General features: G+C 56.2%; 1 protein-coding gene and 1 pseudogene across 3 annotated transcripts in view; one reads left to right on the top strand and one right to left on the bottom strand.

The window, feature by feature from the left end:
* PRKCA (protein kinase C alpha) overlaps positions 1-15,796 on the bottom strand; it is a 354,328-nt gene that overhangs the window by 30,775 nt on the left and 307,757 nt on the right. The window lies entirely within an intron of this gene.
* Positions 3,249-3,368, top strand: LOC118604523 (annotated as a pseudogene).

Raw genomic sequence — 15,796 nt, forward strand, 5'->3', positions numbered from 1 at the left:
GAACACGGCAGTGCCTTCGGGTGTGATAATGGGACGGGATTTGGAATTTAGCTGGAGCATTTCTTCCCAGAGATGTCCACCATCTGTCACCTCTGGCTTGTCCCCTGGATGAAACAGGAGGGCCCAAAGATCTAAGTCACGAGGTACGGGGTACAACCTCACCAATGCGAATTTGGTTTTAGAATGAGGCATACTTTTCCCTCGGTGATTAGCTATTGATAAATGTGTTCCATCATCCAAAAATCTCACTGTAAAAGGGAAACAGGATGTTGGTTACACTGTCCCTCGTAAGCTGTGTAGACCCGCATGGTCCAATAAGGAGCCACTGGCCAAGTGTGGCTACTGAGTATTTGAGCACTGAGATGTGCTCTGGGTCTAAATCACACATCGGATTCTGAAGACTTAGTACCCAAAAATGCAAACTATCTCATTAACAATTTTTTATTTTGGATATATTAAGTTAAATAAAAATATCTTAAAATTGATTGTGCCTATTTTAAATTTTCAAAATGTGGTGGCTTCATGCAGTTGGCTTGCATTCCGGTTCTGCTGGGCAGTGCTGGTCTAGACCCTCTCACGGGCTCCCATGACCCACCTCTGGTTCCCTGGCTTTCGTTGGCCACGGGAGCCAGCTTCGGGCTGAGGACCAGGATCTGAGGCCACAGAATGGATGGTGAGGCCCTCCTGTGTCTGTCCCCTTTGGAGCATGTCTTTGGCACTGGTGAGCCAAGGGTGGCTTGCAGCCACGCCTGGGGGATTGCCAGACATCCTGAAACCCCAGGCAAGGGGCCCCTGGGATGGCAGTTTGGTTTCCCAGAGTGAAGAAACTCACAAAAGGAGAGGCTGACTTGGCAAGAGGTCTCTAGTTGGCCGATCTCCCTGCAGCACGTGGGAGGTTGGCCTTCAGCTTCAAAGGCAGATCCGCCAGCGGGGTCACTGTCATTCAGTTTTACTGCTATGTGTCATTATGATCGTTATTATCACACTTACATGAGCCCGCTGCTTGGGGGAGGTGTGTGTCAGGGTGCTATGAATAGCTGCCTGTCTAATCAAAGTGAGGTATGAATGAGCTTTCTCCCGGCCTGGGCCCAGGACCAGGAGGGAAGCGGGCTAGGGGAGCAGCCTCTCAACTCTTACCAGGCCAAAGGCCCACCGCGGCTGGGAGGGTGTCACTCCAAGGCCACCCCGCCTTCCGTCCTCTGCCAGGGCTACACGCTGGAAGGCCTCAGAAGCTTTCAGGGAGAAGGTGGGGGCAGCGAGGCTTGAGATGCCGCTGGCGGTAGCAACGAAGGTGGTCACCAGTGTCAGTCTCGTGACATTCGGCACGCTCCAGGCGCCGCGGCTCTTTTAGCTTACTCAGCCCTCACAAGACCTTGACCAGGTAGGGGCACCCCACTCCAGAGATGAGGACAGGAAGCACAAAAAGGTGAAGCGGCTCGCCCCAGGGTCACCCAGCTAGTGAGTGGCCAGGCTGCGATTTGAACCCTGGGTGTCTGGCCTTGGCCTACACACATTTGACCATTTTTATAAACTGATGGTGCATCAGTTCTCGACCCGGTATGGTTCCCTGGACAGCTGTGGCAGGAAATGGCCCAATTAAGGTGACTTTGGCCAGAAAAAAAAAAAAAAAGGGTTCAAATGCTTCACGGGATCAAAGCGGCCACGAAGCGTACTCCGCTCAGGAAGTCCGGCTCTGAAGGCTTCGTCTCACAGGACCCCTGCGACCATAACATGGGTGCGAAGAGACTTGCTCTCGCATCCCTGCCTGCTGGACTTCCGCTGGGCTCTGCTCTTCCTTCTCACGTTACATTTCATTTACTCGCCAAACCTCCGGAGCCCATTCGAAAGCAAATGGCCTGACCACGCAGGCTCCTTCCGGGCCGCCATCCCCAAACCACGCTGGCCTCCACGCGTAAAACACGCTCGCGTCATTTCACTGTCTCAGGGAACCCCAAGTCATCCCCTTCTCAGAAATGACGCTACCTGTCGAAACAGCACCATCTGGGGAGAAGGAAGACGGGCCTTCTTTCTGGGCTGTTCCGTCCTGACGGCTGGGACTCTGAGTTCACTAAGCATCCCCTCCGGTCCCCCCACCGGCACCTGCAGCCCCAGGGCCTCGCAGCTCCGGGAGCCTCTGTCACCTTACATCAAGACCGCTTCTCTGCCCCCACTCAGCCCCAGACTCTCCCCGGCAGGGGCTGGGCCGTCCTTCCGTGCACCCAGCACCCGCCCCGCACCCAGCACGACAACACGCTCCCTCAGGCCGTGTGGGGGGAATGAGTGGATCCCACCCCGCAGACAGCACGGTGGCAAAGCCCAAAGGGCTCGTGGGATTGCTGGCTGGCCGAGGCTGCAGGGGACCTTGGAAAAGTAATCGTGTGCTTGAAGGTCACCGGCCGGTTAGTGGCAAGGTCTGGGTCCTCTTCCTGCAGCACTCGGCCTAGAGCAGGGTGCGACCAACGGCGTGGCTGGGGAGGCGCCCGCGGCTCTCGGCCTCAAAGGCTCCCCAGCCGAGCACATCCAAGCCCAGGATCCCGGGAGGTGACGCCGGGGAGGCGCATGGCGGTGACCGCGCTCCAGACCTGACTGCCGGTGTCAGCTCTGCTGCTCGGGCGCTGTGTGGCCTTGGGCGGGTTGCTTAGCCTTTCTGACGTTCCCTTTCTTCCTCTGTGAATCCCGGCCCCCGTCTGGCAAGGACGTGGTGGGGGATTCCACGGCGCAGGTAGAGTAAAACGTGTTTCCTACACGTGAGCTGAACATGTATCACTGCGCAGTGTCCGACACCAGAAATAAGACTGGCCCCTGGACACGGCGGGCAGGGAGGGGAAAGTGATCTCAGGCCAATAAACTCGACCCGGCTCGCAGGGGGACGGAGGGGACATCTGTCATCATGAATGTCGTGAGAGACGACGTTACTGTCTATTAAACATCCCGAAACGATCGCCAGCACCGGGAAATTCTCGGTGACACGGAATCTTCCATTCATTCTCTCGGCCACTATCGGCTTCCTATGTGCTGGACACTATTCCGGGCACGGGATGCAGAAATGAAGAGATTTAAGAATCCCCCTCTCATGCAATTAGATTCATTTTTACCAGGCCACGAAACTTCGGCTCTCTCCTTTTTCATGGTCTCGACGCACACCCCGCCCCCCCCCTTCCTCCTCCCCTCACCCCCACTGTTCACGGACAACGTGCACGTCTTTGGGCTGGGCACTGTGCTAGGCGCAGGGATTAGGAATCTAACCGGTCTTCGGCCACGCCACCCTGAACAAACCCGATCTCGTCTGATCTCGGAAGCTAAGCAGGGTCGGGCCTGGTTAGTGCTTTGGATGGGAGACCACCTAGGAAGACCGGGTGCTGTAGGCATTTAAAAAAAAAAAAGAAAAAGAAAAAGAAAAAAAAAAAAAAAGGATTCTACTTTGGGGAGAGACGGACGTGAAAACAGATAAGTGCACTAAAATGTGATACCTCAGACCAAGAATCTTAGTATACATGTCGCCTAAGAAATATCTGCGACATTTGAAATTTGTGGATAAGATGCATTATACGAGTACAAAGAAAACTGTGGTAAGATGAGAAAGGTTCAATCTGGAGTCCAAACGACACATTTCCTATTAGACAAAAACTGTGGCTCTCGCTAGGATTGGAGAGAACAGAAAGTGACTTTTCTAATGGCAATAAAGGGGCTTTAAGATCTATTCATAGTAACCACCCAGTCTGAAGCCCCCGCCCCGGGTGGTGGCACTTTGCACTGAGCGGAGAGCGGAAAGCAGGGCGAGCTAAGTAAGTCCTGCTCCCCCAAAAGGCCAGAAGATCGACTGGCACAGAGACGGCTTGCAATCACTCGCCCGGGCTTTAAACAGCAATTAATATGAAAGAGAAACACCAAAGAAAGGAAAGGAGAAGAAGAGAAGAGAAAAAAAGAAAGAAAAGAAAAGAAAAGAAAAGAAAAGAAAAGAAAAGAAAAAGAAAAGAAAAACCAAGAAACAGAAGGAATGAAGGGAGGGAGGACGGGAGGAGGAGGGAGGGATAGGAGGGATGGATGGAGATGGATGGAGTTATGAGGGATGGAGTGATAGGGAGGTAAGGATGAGTTGAGGGAGGGAGGAGGGAGGGAGGGAAGGGAGAAGCAAAGCTTAAAGCCTGCCGATTGCAGACTCTTCCCAGCGCTACCCCCGGCTCTCATTTAGAAGGGAAAGGCCACGCTGGCTGCATTTTTTTTTTTTTAAATTAGTTATTTTTTGTTTGTTTAAAAAGGAGAAGTTTTAGGTTCATGGCAAAACTGAGCGGGGAGTACGTTCCCCGGTAATGCCCTTGTCTTCACGCGCACGCCCTCCACCGCGGGTCGACACCCCTCACCGGAGCCGCGACGTTCGCTACAGCTGATGAGCGTGCACCGTGCACTGCCACGTCGTTATCACGCGAGTTTGCATCGCGGTCCACCCCTGGTGTTGCGACAGTCGACGGATGGGTTTTGAAAACGGATCGTGACGTGCATCCGCCCCTGCCAATCACACCGAACAGTTTCGCCGGCCTCGAGATCCTCTGAGCTCTGTCTACTCAGCCCCCCGACCACTGGCGACCACCGACCTTACCGTCTCAATAGTTTCGCCTTTTCCAGAAAGCCACAGAGCTGAAATTGTAAAGCAGGCGGTCTTTCCAGATCGGCTCCTTCCACTTAGGAACACGCATTTAAGGTTCCTCCGTGTCTTTTTCATGGCTTGAATAGCTTCTTTCGTTGCAGCGCTGAATAATATCCCATTATCTGGAGGCACCGAACCAATTATCTGGTGCCTCCAGATGATGGAATAGTGTTTGTCTCCTCACCCACTGACGGGCATCTTGGTTGCTTCCAAGTTTTGGCAGTTGTGGATGCAGCTGCTATAGACATCCATGTGCAGGTTTTTGTGCGGACATGCTTTCAGTTCATTTGGGTAAATACTTAGGAGCGGAACTGCTGGCTCGTATTGCCGAGACTACGCTTAGCTTTGTGAGAAACTGCCAAACTGTCTTCCCACGTGGCTGTACTAATTCTGAAGGGGCCGCGAGGAACATTCTGAGTGAAGCGCCAACCTTTTGATCTGGCGGGCAGACGCCGCCTGCGCCTGGACTTTCTCCGATTCCGGAATGTGCGCTGTGGACGGTGGGATGTGATTTTCTGTGACCCTCAGAAGGGGCATCAAACACTGAGCTGCGTGGGGCGAAAATGCCTTCATTTCAAGCCTCTGTGTGATTCTTCCAAGGAGGCTCTCATCTCTGATGAGGGCTGATCTCTCTCTAGCTCCTCTGCAATGTTTGCTGTCACGGAAGAGGTCGGGAAGGTGACGATGAAGTGGCCGGGGCAGGGACAACAACATCCTCGCGGACGTGGGTTACCCCAACTCTTCGGCCCAATACCCGAATGACGCCTATCATTTCTTGTTACATCAAATACACTAAATACCTCTTTAAATACTGTCTCTTCTCCCAACCTGACGTTTTCAAGAACCTCTTTAATAACCAGATACACTGAGAATGTGATGCTAAGAGCAGAGGTCAAATTTTGATCCAGGCTACCTCCGGGCATGGTCTTTAGGCCGCGCTGGGCTGAGCGCCACTCCTATCTGCTACTGGGGAAATCGAGGCGCGGCAAGCCCACGGGTGGGGACACACCGTGGGAACGTGGCAGAGCCAGGATTCCCCCGGGTCTGGCTTGCTCTCTCTCTCATGATGCCTACTCTGTGTAAGCACTGGGAATGGGGCAGGAACAGCTGACATATGACCTCTGAGACCTTCCTTCCAGCCCTGCTTCATGAGAGACTTAAGGATGGTGACTGCAAACGAACGTATAAAATACATCTTGATCGCAACTTAACTGACGCGACCCCAAGCTAAGACTCCACGCTGCATCTGAGACCACCTGGGGGTTTGGGGGGGCGGGACCCTGGGGCCAGAGCAGCTGAGGCCCGCGCACCAAACGCCACGAACTGACCTAACACGCTGTTAAATGCAGCACGTCCTCTCCTCCCACCCTGGCAGGTACCTTCCAGTCCCGGGCACCTCAGGGCGCCCTAGCAGAACACCACAGACCGAGTGGCCGAAACGACGGAAGCTCACCGTCTCCCAGTTCTGGAGGCCGGAAGACACGGCTCACCCCACTTGTCTTGCCAGCCCCTCCTCAGCACATCCATGGAGGGCTTTGTGCACCCCGGCCTCACGTCCAAGCTCGGTTCCACTGTCTCCTGTGAATGGCCACCCACCGACCCAGGAGCGTGCATGCCAGCAGGGTCGTGTCCCTAGAAGGCTGGACTTTGGGCAGAGTCCTCACAGGTCCTGGAAGGGAATTCTCAGGCCCCGGGTGGGCATGTCGCTTTGGCCCTACAGACCTCAGGCCCTAGAAGGAGAGCTCAGGTGAGGCAGGCCACAGCGTGCCTGTAGCTGGCAGGCCGGACCCCCCCTGCCTCCTGCTTGTGCGCAGCCTGTGAGCTAAGCACACGCTTCTGATGCTTTTAAATGCAAAATGTAAAAAAGACTATCAGCCTTTGGCAAGAACAGTCACTTGATTTTGCCTCTTGGCAAAATCTAAAATGTAGATTGAGGCAAAGCCTAAAATATTTACTCTTTAGCCCTCCGCAGAATAAGTTTGCTGATCCCAGCTCTGAAACACGGGGTGGGGGGCCCTGCTTGCCTGGGTCCTCAGAGCCTTTCACACTGCCCCATTCTGGGGTGCTGTGTTGAGGATGCTTCCACTGGCCGGCACAGCAAATCCAGCAGCCCCCAAAGAGGGCTGCAGGGCGCCCGCCCGTCCTGTGCACCCTCCGGCAGTGTGACATGCCATGCCTCTCTGGGAACTGGGCTGGCTCTGAGACTTGCTGTGACCTACAGACTGTGGTGGCAGCGATGTGGTCAAGTTCCAGGTGCAGCTTTAGCAGCCTTGTGACTTCTCTTTTGCCCACGGGGAAAACTGCTGAATGATGAGAACCCCAGGAGAGGAGGACCCATCGGGCCTTGGCCAACGGGCAGCAGCCCGAGGCCATCGGACGCCAGCCCTGCTGCGTCCTGACCCACAGAACCACGACGTTCCTATGATTACTGTTTTAAGCCATTAGGTTGTATGGTAATCACCCAGCAACAGATACTGTCAAATCATGGGCAAAAATTTAGGAAGTGCTTCCTCTGCGGCGGGCTAAGCTCATTAATGGGGAAAATTCAATCTGCAAAGTCATACTTTGAGGAAGGTGCTATGATTATTCCATTTTACAGCTGTCACTCCAAGTCCCGACCAGGGCCGGACTACAGCCCAGAGTTCGCTACGCATAACGAAGAGCCGGCCCCCTGAAACCAACCAGGGACTCGCTTCAGGAGCGGACGCCAAGTCTGCACTGCGCCGGGCTAACATGCAACCTAGAACTCAATGCCTTGTCATGGGCCCCCTCATCTCTCTCCAAGTGGTTCTCAGACTCGACCGCCGCAGCCCTTGTCACTGGCCTCTCTTGGGGTGGCAGGTGTGTGTGAGGGGGGCTGGCGCTCAGGAAGGGTGGGGCAGGAGCCACAGCTCGGCGCCCACTGTGGAGTCCTGTGTGTCCCGGGCCTCCTCTGCAGAACGGGGAGCTGTTCGCAGGTTAACTGTGCGGCGTGCCACCCCACGCGATGACCGCTGAGGGTCGAGGCGTGAGCTGGGACTCAGGGGCACGTTTCGTGCCTGTGAGAGCTTTATCGGCTGAGAAAAAACCATTTTCCCAGAACCGGGAGGTCCCACAGGCCTGTGTGTCTTTTGACAGTTGTGCCCGGGGACAGAGCAACAGGCGAGGCACTGAGTGGGGCGTCGGCCGCTGATGGCATCGGGGCCACGGGCCTGCGCTGCGAGCCCAGGATCCCGGCACTGCCCCTTGCTGCCCATGAGCCGCGGACAGGTCACCTCTCTGGTCCGCGTCTCCTTTTCCTTGTCTCCAGAACAGGAATGATACCACGTCCCCTAGCGGACTACTGTCACAACCAAGCGGGGTAGCAGACTGGTGTGCACTGGTGCGCATGAGGAGGTGCAGCGATGTGGGTGATCAAGACACCCAGTCCCCCCGCCCCCCGACCCCCATCGCCCGGGCAATCCTGCAAAGCCAAAGGTGAAACGCTGTAGAAACCTTTGACCAACTTTCCCAGGATTTACACAAACCCCCAAATGATAGTCAATTAATGCATCTACAGATCATGGGGGTGGGTGAAGACTCATCAGGGAGTTGTCGGGGTTACGGTCAGGGTTCTGGTCAGGGTCAGGGTCATGGTTCCAGGCCTGAGACAGCAGCTCGTCTGCATTTGGAGTGAGGCGTCCTCTGCGTAGCAGCTCAGCTGTCATCTGTGGTCCCTTCCTCTCGGGACAACAGTGGATTGGCCCTGGGTTCGGAGCCTTGAATTGGGGCCGTGGGAGAAAAATTAACGCGTCTCTTTGCACCTTGGGTTCATCGTTTGGAATATCGAGCCAATAACACTATTTTTGCAGAGCTGATTGACGGATTCAACAACAATAAGGCTCATGAGGCCCCTTGCTCTGGGTCTCGCAGGTGGCAGGCATTCGGGAGGCGGCAGATAACCAACCCGTAAGGAGCTGGTGCTGTGTGGAGGGAACGCTGGAAGGAGGGGTCTGGAGGAAGGGCTGGGCCACAGCTGATTTGTGAACCCCGCATTGCAGAGGGTGCCAAACATTCCAGAAGAACAGGGCTAAACTGATTAAATCTGGGACCAGCCAGGAGAATTATGATGCAGTTAAAGAGCTGTGGGCAGCTGATAAAGCATATGAGATAATATAACCAACATAATTCCTGAAACGGATCCAAGCAGAGGCACACAATTTAAGGGAGAGCCCAAAGGAAAGCCTGGCTTTGGCTCTTTAAATGCTTCTGGGACGGGAAGCGGCTGCTTTATTTTCTCCTTTGATGTTGGAGTCATCAGACTGTGACTTTGCATAGAGAGAAACTGGCCTTTGGTAGAAGGAAGGCCACCCTTGGGTTTTTCGTTCTCTCTCTTTACTCGGTGCTTTCTTTGCTCCTGCCCACGCCGGCTCGGTGCGGGGCCCCGCGGTTCAGAAGGGCTGATCTCGGAGGGGCCTCGGCGGGCGCCGAGTGGCTTCCTTCCCTCTCTCATCTCCCCCTTTCTTCTCCGTTTGGCAAGTAATTTACTGCCTGACTGCCCGGCTGAGTGCGCTATTATCAGTTATTTTCTCGTTTAACTTTTAGATCCTCTTTTCTTCTCTAACCCTTTCTACAACCCTTTCCCCAAAGGCCAGGACGAGTCTCCGAGATGTTACCACTGGGGCACCCTGGGAAGTGTGGGGGACCCTGGCTGCTGTCCCACCACCCTTCGGCTGTTCAGGTGCCCCGCCCATACCCTCCCCGCCATTGGCTCCGTCAGCTGCTGAGGTGAGGCGAGGCCGCCCTCCGAACTCCGCCCCACGCCGCCTGCCTCGCCCTGGCGATGCGGGCCTCCCGAGTGCCCCAATTCCACAGCCTTCGCCTCTGTCCTGCCGACAGCGGCGTCTCCCCCACCGCGGCCACATCTAGGAACGCGGCATGTCACGTCATTCACTCCGGATCCACCTGCCTATCCGGGCGCCGCTCCAGACCCCAGGGCAGGGGCTTGTCACTAAACACGGACAGAGATGTTGCCGTGTGGGGCTCACTGGGACGGACAGACGAGAGAGACAATCCACGAGGACGCGATGCGGTCTCCCCGAGGGCGATGAGCGGCTCGAAGGGAGACGGGGCAGGGGTCAGGAGCGCTGGGTGGGGCCCGGAGGGTTGCAGTTTTAAACAGGATTGCCAAGAAAGGTGGCCTCCCTGAGGTGACCTCTGAGCGAAGGCTCGGAGGAGGTGAGGGCGGGAGCCCCACTGACAGCTGGGGGAAGGACACCCCGGGGAGGTATCCAGGACCCCACAGCGCCCTGGTTCTGTCTCTGCCGCCTTGTGCATCCCTCACACTTCCCTCTTTCCTCGCACGCCTAATACGTGGCTCCCCCCAAATGTGCTCCTTGGCCCCCTTTAGAAGAGAGTTCACAGTTGATACGGCCCACTGGCTGAATCTTACCTGCATATGTTTCTCTTAATATACATTAAAGCCAACTTTGGACAGTTTGGCAAATTTTACATAAGAATGCAGACTTCCGGCTGCCCTCATGGGCAGTGCTGGGCCGGCCCTCCTGCCGAGAGGCCAGGACCCCCGGCTCTCTGAACTCCCCTAGCCCGCAACACCCCCAGCAGCGTGCACAGCTGCTTTCAGCAGCTGGCTGTGGGGGCCGCAAGGCGCCCGGGAACTTCCCCCCCGGCACGCGGGCTGCGCTGGAGGCGCCACCTGTTAGTGCCGAGGGGGATGCTGCCTCCAAACCTGCGCCTGCCCTGGGCTGCGGTGGCCCATTTCTAACTGCCCCCCAGCCCCGGACCCTGCAGCCAGCCCTGCTGGGGCTCTGCTGTCCTCCCGAGCATCCCAGGCGAGGAGGCACTTGCTGAATACCTGCCCGGCCCATGCCACGTGAGGGAGAGGGGCCCGGGGGCTGCTCGTCCACCGCTGGCTTTGGAGGGATCTGCCTGGTATTAACGGGGGACACGGCCGAGGAGGCACCGCTGAAGTCTCTCCCGCCGTCACGCCCCGTCAGAGTCTCCCGAAGGGCCCCAGCGGCTAGCTGTGGAGGTGCCTCGCCAGGGCTCTGGGCTCTCAAACAACTGAGGAGAGTCCGAGGGGCGGTTCTGAGCAACGGGGCACGGCCGCAGACTACGGAGAGGAGAGATGCAGGCGGCGAGGGCCCCGGGGGCTCGGGGTGCGCCCCTGCGCCCCTGTGGGGACGCGGATGCAGCCGCGAAGGCGAGGCCACACACGCTGGATGGAGGAGCAGTGCAGCCAAGGAGGGCTGTCCCCAGAGCAGAGTCTCGGTGACCTGGTGCCCCCTCACCTGTGACCGGGACCGGCGGTGGCGGTATGAAAGGAGACGCCGAAGAACCTCGCCGAGGGCAGAACGCTCAACAGTCCCGGGGAGCAGAAGTGAATGAACTCACGCCCGACCCAGGCAGTGGCAAGCGGAGAGGCTTCGCTTCTGCGGCCTTTGCTGACCGCGACTCTGCAGACGAGACCGCCGTCCAGAAACGCCACGCTGCGCGTGACAGGCGCGAAGCGAGGAAAGTCCTACCCGAGCCGGTGCTTCACCCAGCCGGGGGTCAGGGCGGTTCCGGAGACGTCGGTGGCGGGCGTGTGGGTGGTTTTGGTGGGAACGACGGCGCTGGTCGTGGAGGGATCGTCGGTGGCCCAGGCGGCTTTGGCGGCGGCCGTGGTGGCGGAGAACAGGGAGGCAGTGGGGACGGATACGATGGATTTGGTGATGCCGGGAGCGGGTCTGGAGGTGGCGGAAGCTTCAGGGGTCTTGGCGATTCATTACAACCATGGCCCTCCGGGTTTTGGATCCATGAAAGGGCGGAAGCTCTGGCCGCCGTGGTGGTGGAGGCCGACACGCTGCCAAACCGCGACACCTCGCTGGGCGCGGCACTTCCGGCGGCAGCAGCCGCCGTGGCCGGGGCGCCGGGGTTTTAACGACTGCCGGGAAACGACGCTCAGCAGGAGAGGAGGGCCAGACAAGGCACAGGTCACAAGAGGCTGGTGAACTCGGCCCGGCACAGTGGTGGCAGGGGCCTGGCTGCTACAAAAAGACACGGTCTAGACGATATTCATGTGCATGGGCAAAAAAAAAAGCCTCGAGGACTGTGTCTGTGACCAATCGCATGACCGGTTACGTCGGTTTCTGTTCCGGGGACGGTGTACAGCATTCCGACAAAGGGTTTTAATGTAGATTCTTGCGTGCGCCCGGACCGCTGATTGCTGAATAGTCCGATCGTGACGCTGAACACACGTGCCTTTTAGAAAATGTGCCGTGTAAAGTTAGACGACTCTGAAGCCATGTTCACACACCGCCCCAACAGTGTGAAGTTGGGATTCCGTCAGGCGATGCCAGGTTCCGCTGGAAATGTATTTACGACCTGCTCGGGCGCAGAAGCCATTGTCTTCAGAAACCCTGGTACAGCGGAATTGACAGTTGCTGTGCCGGGACCTGGAGTTCTCCGTTCAAAGGGTCACCCCAAGCAGGGTCGGGGACTTCATCTGGCTATTAATTAATGATTGCTGGCACACCCTATGCCATGCATCTAAATCGAGTGATGGTACCAGATAAAATTACAGATGGAAATGAAACTTGTGTATCATCCATTATCATGTGTAATCAATAAACGATTTAATATTCCGTTGGAAAAAAAAAAAAAAAACAGCTGGACACAATCCCAAGGCACTGTCTGCATCAGAGATGACAAGGCCCGACCACGCCCCAGGCCCGACTGCACTTCAGATGGATGGATGAATGTCCATCTCCCAAGAGACGTCAAAGCAAAAGATGGTCTATGACATCCTCGTGCTCATTCTCGACCGGCCTGCCCCTCAGGGGGGGTTCTCTCCTGTCCCTGGAGACGGCATGATACGGGGAAGGCATGTCAGGTCTCTGGGGTTGGAGGGTCTGGAGTCCTAATCCCGCCTTTGCCTGTTACCAGCTGTGTGTGACCCTGGGCAAGTCACTGAACGTCGTCTGTTCGTGGAGAAAATGTGGCAATGCAGAAGATGTGCTTTGGGGGGGCAGGGTACAGAGAAGATGGCCACTGCGTCATGGCCGAGAGCCTTTGCGTGAGGTCTCATGTGCCCCCTGCGGGGCCAGGCTGCGAGGAAGGATTCTGCAAGGCACCTTTTCAAAAAGTGTCACCCCCATCGCAGTGGGAGGTACCTGGAGGTCCCCCGGCCGGAAGCAAACACTTTCCCTGTGGCACCACCCTTGGCACAGGGAGCAGGCAGAACGCTCTCTGAACGTGTGAATTTGGGGGGGGGGGGAGGTTTGAGCAGCATTTAGTGTGGTCTGCAGGCGGCCTGAGTCTGGGGTTGCTGCCTGCGTCTAGCACGTCTTAGTAACGTGGCCTCAGACCATGACTTTGCCATGAGGCATCTCATCTGAGACACGGGCCTCACGTTATCCTCCTTCCGAGGTTGTTTGTGAGGACTGAGGACGGGTACGTGAGGTGTCTGGCACGTGGCAGACATTCAGAAAGTAGTGGGGTGCTCCCGGTGTTATTGCTTGTAAAGTGGATAGACAGAGAGGAATGAAGGCTGGCGGGAACTGAGGACCCCGTTACCCTCCGTGCAGGAAGAGGCCCGAAGTTGCTGTCCCCTGCATCCCTCTCCCTGACAGGTGTTCTCAGGACACCTCCTTCGATACCTTGTCCCCGGGCTCGTAGCATGACATGGCCAGCCCCACAGGGGCACCATCTTCTTCTGGTACCTTCTAAACGGCAATCGACTCCTCAGTTCAAAGGGTCTTTCCAGGCCAGCCTCGCCTCTGCTGTCCTCCAAAATGACAGCAATAGCCAGGGTCGTCTAAGACGGGCTGGCGGGAGGCTGCAGGAGGCTCGTCCTCCCATGTGGCAAAGGCGAACAATGACAACGGCAGGACCTGCTCGCCTTGGGGCAGACGACACTGCAAGCTACAGACAACATCCTTATGGGGTCGATGTGATCATCCCCATTTCACAGGTGAGAAAACCGGGCTGTGGAATGTTGACGTAACTTGACCCGGGGGTGGAAGCAGCGCTCAAACACGGCAACCGGAGCTCCGGAAAGCGCCCAGATGGAACAGCCTATCTCACGGGGTCGCATATTGTACGACTCCATCACAGAACGTTCTTGAAATCACGACATTATGGAATGAAACACAGCTGAATGGCTGCCGGGGGTCAGGGGTCAGGGATGGGGGAGGGAGGGACATCAGCAGGGAGGCGAGGGTGATCATCGAAGGACCACGGCGGGGCTCCCGGTGAGGAGGAAACCGGACCACCACATGTGACCGAGTTGCACAGAACTAAACAGACAGACACACGACTGAGCACAAGTAAAAAATAAAATAAAATAAAATAAAATAAAATAAAATAAAATAAAATAAAATAAAATAAAATAAAATAAAAAGGCCCCGAGTTACCGGGATAGATTAGAAGTACGTCTAGGTGGAGGAAGGGAGTAGGGAGGTCGTCACATGCAGTTAGGACCTCGTCGTGCGTGTAAGAGGCTGAAAGTGCCCCCCGCCCCCCGCCCCAAAGGTGTGTCTGTCCTTATCCCTCGAAACTGAGCACGTTCATTTTACCCGCTAAAGGGGACGTTGCAGATAGGATTAAATTAAGGATTTTGAGATGGGGAGAAGATCTGGGGTGGGGGTGGGGGGCTCCATATAATCACCGGGTCCTTAGGAGAGGGAGGCCGGGGGGCTGGGGTGAGAAAAGCCACAGAGAGCGATGAGAAGCAGCCAGGCTTCTGGCGGAGAAGACGGGGGGATGGGGCCAAGGTCTGCGGCAGCCCCCGGGGGCTGGGGAGGGCCAGGCAGTGCCGTCTCCCCAGAGCTTCCGGAGGAGGGGGCAGGGTGCAGATGGACCCACGACTGGACTTTAGACCGGTGAGACTGATTCTGGACTTCTGACCTCTAGACCTGCACGATAATCGACCCGTGTTGTTTTAACCCACCGAGTCTGCGGTTGTCATAGGTGCGGCGGAAAATCGATACAACGAGGAACCCTGAAAAGACGACGGACTTCCACCTGTGCGGTATCGGGTGGCTGAGGTGTTCCTGGACACAGGAAGCTACTCGTTTGATCGGCAGAGACTTTGGTTCCTAAAACTGCTCCCGTCCCCTGCCACCCAGCTTTCACGGTGTCCGGGGGCCGCTCCGTGACGCTGGAGCAGCTCAGAATCCCCGCCCACTGAGCCCGCGGCGGCCCGCACGAGGCTTCGGCAGCACCGCGGCCTCAGGACAGCGCCTTGGGTTACTGTTCCATCTCGCCAGGCTTCGTGTTTCAAAACAAGACCATTTAAGCTCACGTCATGCCTGGAGAGACCAGCATGTGAGTTCTTTCAGGGGGAAAACCCCCAGGAAGGTCACTAACTATCAAGAGAACACCTCCGCTTTGGCCATGTAATTCGGAACTTAAGTTTCTAAGTAAATATTCTAACTCTATGTTTCCACGCTGTCTAGGACTGTAACAGACAAAAAAAAAAAAAGCCTTTAACAAAGGAACATAAATTAGCTTCCCTCTTGGAGTGACACCTGCTACTGAGGGGCTACTAGGTGCCAAACACTGGATCAGGCCCTTCCATCCTCATAGCGGTTCTACGCAGGGCTCGTTATTATGCCTAACTCGCCACTGCAGAGACGGGTTCAGAGAGGTTAAGCAACTAGCCTGAGCTCCCACAGCCTGCAAATGAGAGTCAGGATGGAAGCTCACACCGGTACGATTTCTAAGCTCAGGTCTTTCCCAGTGAACTGCCTGCCTCCGAGATAAATGCGTGGGGTGACGTGTTTGACACACGCCATCGAAGCCGCCGACGGCTAACGTGAGAGCCCTGTGAAAAGCAGAAGGTCGGGCTGACTCTGAATCCATTATTTTTGCCGTGCGCCTCAGCTCAGTGGGGGGAAACACTGTTCCATACACAGGGATGTGCGTGCGCAGGGGAAGCCAGCCACATAGCGACCCTGGGCTGTAGCCCATTCTCTCGCTCGCTTGTAGAAAGCCTCATAACATAGGAAGAAAATTACTCGGTATGCGTGACGGCAGAGACAAAGCAGTATGGCCACTGCTGTAAACGAACAGCCTTGGAACCGTTTTGCTTATAACCACCCCACGAAGATAGATATGCTCTTCCTAGATTCAGTTCCGCGCTCCATTCTCACGTGTCATTGAGAGCACTGACGACCCTGATTTTGCTCG

The sequence above is a fragment of the Rousettus aegyptiacus genome, unplaced genomic scaffold (assembly GCF_014176215.1).
Source record: "Rousettus aegyptiacus isolate mRouAeg1 unplaced genomic scaffold, mRouAeg1.p scaffold_m13_p_6, whole genome shotgun sequence".
Lineage (NCBI taxonomy): Eukaryota > Metazoa > Chordata > Mammalia > Chiroptera > Pteropodidae > Rousettus > Rousettus aegyptiacus.